We start from the raw sequence: 6,058 nt of genomic DNA, 5'->3' as shown, positions 1-6,058 counted from the left end.
CTTTAAAGGACAGGGTCCTGTCTAGGGTTACACCGAGGTACACCGGGTGGGGCGTGTTTTCAAGTTCTTCCCCTTCCCACACAATCCTGAGCTTTCTTGATGCAGCGTGGTTGTTTAAGGGAAATGCACAGACCTGGGTCTTCCCTGGGTTGGCATTCAGGAACCAGGATTTGTAGTACCCCGATAGGGTCTTCAGGGCGTCTGTGAGGCGCTTCTCGATGGTTGGGAAGCTTTTTGCCTGTGTGGCCAGGCAAAGATCATCTGCGTAGATGAACCTTCTAATGTTGTTGAAGGTAGGCTGATCATTTGTGTAGATGTTGAACAGCATTGGGGCTAATACCGATCCTTGGGGGAGGCCATTCTTCTGAGCTCTCCACCGGCTGCGCTTGCCGTCCAGTTCGACGAAGAATCGTCGGTTTGTTAGGAGTGACTCAATGATGCGGACTACTCTGACATTCTTGATCATGCGGGCTGCTTTGGTTAGTAGGGCTCGGTGGTTTACAGTGTCGTATGCAGCCGTGAGGTCAACAAATACAGCACCTGTTACCAGCCTCGCTTCAAAGCCGTCCTCAATGAACTGAGTGAGATTCAGCACTTTTCCGCAGCATGACCGCCCTTCTCTAAACCCACACTGGTCAGGGGTTAGGTGCTTCTCAACTGTGGGCTTGATGCGGGTCATGATCAGACGTTCATACAGCTTGTACAATATGCATAAGAGCGATATTGGTCGGTAGCTTTTGGGAAGGTTTGGATCTTTGTTTGGCTTCAACAGAGCTATAACCTTTGTGTGTCGCCAGATCTTTGGTAGTTGTGTGCCGTTGGCACAGTTGTTGAACAACGCTACCAGCCAGTCAAGGGCCTTACTACCAAAGTGCTTGATCATCTCGGAGCTGATTCCGTCTAGTCCTGGTGCTTTACCAAGCTTGAGATGTTTCAGGCCATCAAGAAGCTCTTCGTGGGAGAGAGGTAAGAACATTTCGTCGCTCTCCTCGAGGATGCGGCTCATCTCCTCTTTCATCTTTTCACATAGCCACGCTCCTTGTTCAGAGGTTTCCCATTGTCTAGTAGCTGTTTGGCAACTTGGTTTGGAGTCACTGCTGAGATGCGTTGGTCTGGTTCCTTGTCGGAGTTGAGCTTTTTGATGGTCTTCCAGGCCTTCTTACTATTATGAGTCATGTCCAGCCCGTCGATGGTTTCTTGCCACCGTTCCCTTCTTTAGTCGCTGAGAGATGCAAGTACGTTTTCGCCAAGCTCAATAGTTTCCTCAGCAAATGGGTCACTTTCGTAGGCGTTTGTGTATCTGGTGTACATTTCTTTGCTGGTTTCAGTCAGGCCAGGAATATACTGCTTTCTGCAGCCACGGGGAATGTTGTTTTTTTGCGGTTTTCCATACCAGTTGGCGAAAGGATACGTAGCCATCAGGGGTTGGGTCTATGTCTTCTATTCCTGCTTCCAGCTCCTCTGTGAAAGCTTCCCAATTAGCCTTACGGTAGTTGAATCTTGGCTGAGGCTTCCTGTTCGTGGTAGGGTTGATGACAGGAGCAAGATGCACAGTGATGGGTCTGTGTTGGGACTTGGGTATGGGATTGCTGACTGACCGTTGGAAGTTCTGGCGGTATCGAGATGATACAAAAGCCAGGTCTGGATTGTATCCTCGGCGCCAGCGAGCACTGTGAAAGGATGGTTTGTCCTTGGCTCTGTTTAAGAGTACCAGGTCCGTGTCCGAAGCCCACTCTTCGACGAGTTCACCATCCTTATTGGTGGTGCTGTAGCCCCAGCTGGTGCTGTGGCTGTTGAAGTCGCCGATGACCAGGTGTACGCCATCGTTAACAGGGAGGTCTTGGGGCCACTTGAACGGGACATTGGGGGGCTTGTAGACGCTTGTGATGGTTAGCTTGTCAGTCTTGACTCTTAGTATTTCCAGTCCATTGGCAGACTTACTTTCTAACTGACTTTTAAAGAGTATAGCTTTATTTCTGTAACCAAGGTCACCAGACATGGTCTCTGTATGGGCCTTGCTTTGGATGCTAGTTCTAATCTTTTGCTAAGTTCTATTTCTTCCTTTTCCTATTTCAACTTCCCAGATTTCTCTCCAAGTATATTATTTTGAGGTATTTATAAATACCAAATGCCATCAACAACATGCTGAAAAGGAATTTCAGTGCAAGGAGAAATGTTGAAACTAAAGGCCTCCCAAAAGCTTGAAAACGTTTTATATAAGGCTATGTTGATATGGATGACATCCTCTAAGAACCCAAAAACTGATCGAGCGCGCAAATAAAAAAGTTTGACAAAAAAGTTGCCTCATTATGAAATCTACGTGGTTATGAAGGTTGAACAAATGACTAAACACATAATAATAATAATAATAGTTTATTGGCCACACTCCTTGTACATGGCAGCGTACAAAACCGCTGAATTACGTTTCAACAATAAGGTGAACTAAACAAACAAAAGACATTGACAAACAAGGTACAAACATAAACAAATACTGGCTGTACACAGATATTATAAATTAGATATAGATCAGAAGTATCTGCAAATGATTAAAAACTATATTAGTCCGGTACTGGGAGATTTCAACCTAGGTCTGCTTGTTTATTTAACAAATCAGTGAAATAGGGGAGTATGATATGGCCAATATGGTGAATGATATTTCTTTTCATTTCCTCACATTTTCTTTTCCTTTGGAATTGATTTTGGTATTTGAAAACATTAGTATTTTAAAACATTAGTCTCTCAAAGCAGCTCATGAACACGGCACGAGCAAGGCATGAACACTGTAACATTACATCCGAACATCTTCCCTGTGATACACAACAACCTAACTGGAAGTACTATACGCACTTGTAACGTTATACATTTTCTCTAGTCGTGAGAACTTTCTGGTCCGTACGTGTAAAAGCTAACTGGGGAACAGATACTCCCCAGTTTAGCATCACAACTGACAAGTTCAAGTTCTTAATCGAGTTACGATGCGCAAATATAACTGAAACGGATGTACTACTTCCCAACGTCCTCTTAAATGTTCTCCTCCCTGTACTACTGTTCAACGTCCTAGAAATACACAACGTTCGTCTCCATGCGATAACTAAAGAGAAGGTTACACTTTTCAACCTCTTATAAAGTCACATGGCAATGTTCTCGACGCTGTGTTGCGTTATACAAGAACAGAATCAGCCATACAACCGGCTTACATCTTTCAACACTTTTCGAATTGTATACCTTCTATGAAATATTCTTCTCAATGTGTTGTACAATTCTCTACTACTGCCACATACAGAGGAGAAGGCAAGAATGTCCCAACTGAATGAGATGTATCAGATTTCAAGTCGGCTGATGTAGTTTCCAATCCAAACTGGAGCACGAAACGAACTGCAATAGTTCTTTTGAGTGTGGATAGTGTTCAGCACCAGGGACAGCTATGTTTGCTTGAAGGGGAATGGTGTTCAGCACCAAGGACAGGTGTGTTCTTTTGAGTGTGGATAGTGTTCAGCACCAGGGACAGCTATGTTTGCTTGAAGGGGAATGGTGTTCAGCACCAAGGACAGGTGTGTTCTTTTGAGAGTGGATAGTGTTCAGCACCACATTTTGTGGGATTTAGGGACAGTTTGTTAGCAGTAAACCACTGCACAAGCCGGGCTGAGTCACTTTGGATTGTCTGTGTTATGGTCAAAATGCTCCGGTGTGCAAAATATATGATGGTATCATCAGCATACATCGCAATGTTGCATAGTTTGATACAGTTTGGTATGTCATTAATGTATATAATAAAAAGAAGTGGACCAAGGATAGATCCTTGTGGTACACCGCAAGTCACCTGTGAAGTGCTGGATAGTACGGAGTTAAGGCATGTACATTGAGACCTACCAGTAAGGTAAGACCTGAACCATTTGCAGGGCAATTCATTTATACCGTAGATTTTGAGTTTAAGCAGCATTATATCATGGTCCAGTGTGTCGAACGCCCTCGACAAGTCACAGAAAATGACCCCTGTTTGTTGCTTTTTGTCCATTGACTCAATCCAATCTTCCACTACTGAGTGGAGGGCGGTCTCGCATGAGTGGGTCTTTCTAAAGCCAGATTGGGACTGAGTTAGCAGTTCTTATTGAAATAGTCATACAATTGATTGTGTACTGCTCTTTCTAGAATCTTAGAAATAGCAGGTAGTATGGACACGGGGCGGTAATTACTGGGGCTGGTCTTATCCCCCTTCTTATGGATTGGCAGAACTTTATCCTGCTTCCATTTGGTTGGAAATTTCCCTGTGTCGAGAGATCTATTGAAGAGCTTGGTGAGGGATGGGGCGAGAATTTGCGCTCCCACTTTTAGCAACCTGTTGTCAATGTTGTCTAGGCCGGTGGCCTTCTTAATCTTAACTGCTGACAGCTGTTCAGTGACAAACTCCACCGTAATTGGTGAAAAGGTGAAGGTGCTTGACCCTGTGTACTGGGCAGAGCTTGAGAAGAAGTTGGTTGATTTCTTTTCTGACTATGTCTTTCAAGCCATCAATCATGGCCCCCTTCCAGTGCAAAAATCCATCCTTGGTAGCTCAGAATCCCACTCCAATGTACAACCAGATGATCATCCAGTCCATGAAGACACGCTGCAGCCTGATGTTACCTCAGTGAACAAGGAGAATAGCAGTTCAAGGACTCCAGGATCTACAAATCCAAGGAAGAAAGCACGGGTACAAGAGTCAAGGGTCCGTAGGCCACCATCATGGTTGCAGCAATATGAGACTGATTGACTTACCTTATAACTAAGTTGTGCAGCGTGCAAGACTTTGTTTATTGGGAAAACTAAACTAAAGTAGTTTAAGTTTTGTAACATTTGTGACTGCTGGTTGATCACTTCTAATTTACATGGAAGTACTGCACTAAGGTTCGGGTTCACTGGGTTAAGATGAATCATAGATAAGATTAGATATTACATTATATTGTTATTGAAGACAAGATAAGATAGATACAATATACTATCGTGTACAAGTAAATACAAGCAGGAATTCATCTTCAAGAATAGAGTATAATTTACTTAACTGATTTCAGGACTAGTGTAGAATTTCTCGCATTAAGCAGACTCAACAAGAAGACTGGAGATGGAATGATGTGGGAAGTTGTCTCTATAATCTCAATGAATGTCATCCTCATTGTCAGTGTATAGTGTACACCATGTGGAGATTCACCTCTAATTCACCTCTGACCCCGGGTTGGTTCATACCACTCCAACCGGGGGGTGTACTTCTTTTGCTTACACTTCTCATTTTGAATTACAAATAATTTAAAATGTACACTATCTATCATAGTAATCCATTGCATATACAAGTAATTACCTCTTAATTATGAATATCTAATTATGGGTTGTAAAAAACTGTTAAACATTTTGAACATTTTGAATTCAAGAATTCAAGGATAGAAAGGTCCATTCCGTGAACAAGGCTGACCAAGCATACTGTAATGTCCTTGGGTTGACAGGGTTGGTCGAAAAATTTTAGGTAAGTCCCAATTTACTTTAGTGTTGACTACAAAGTTGAGCCTTTTGGTCATTTTGAATTCAAGTCTTAAACAATTGACTGATAACTTGACCAATAACACTTTAAATTACAAAATGTACATGTTTCTAGTAATGTATATTTACAAGATGTACATTGTTTCTAGTAATGTGAACTATAAGGAACAATCTATAGCTGTCTGAGCAGTCTTAAACCAATCACAGTGAGCAGTATATATTACATGAGTCCAGTATGTAGCATGTACAGCCCAAAGTTCAACAAATTGTTCAGACCCTATTAAAAAGAAGTCTTCAAAACTCCGTGACTGAGCCATTTACTACTAGACCAGGTGCCTGCATACAAAAATACATTTACATTTTAACAATGGGGAATGAAAAGTTCACCAGATATGCACAGCATACAAAGACTTGTTCATAAATATCAAGCATTGATAACTTGGCTCTGGAATCAAGGATTTTAAAAGTACGAATTCTCTGAATGATACGTTCCACATGGATTCGGACCTCTGCAATTCTTTCAGAGCTTTCAAACTCGTCACGAGAGAGC

Source organism: Branchiostoma belcheri, unplaced genomic scaffold (genome assembly GCF_001625305.1).
Source record: "Branchiostoma belcheri isolate BF01 breed outbred unplaced genomic scaffold, Haploidv18h27 scaffold309, whole genome shotgun sequence".
Taxonomy (NCBI): Eukaryota; Metazoa; Chordata; class Leptocardii; order Amphioxiformes; family Branchiostomatidae; genus Branchiostoma; species Branchiostoma belcheri.
This window is presented reverse-complemented; position numbering follows the sequence as displayed.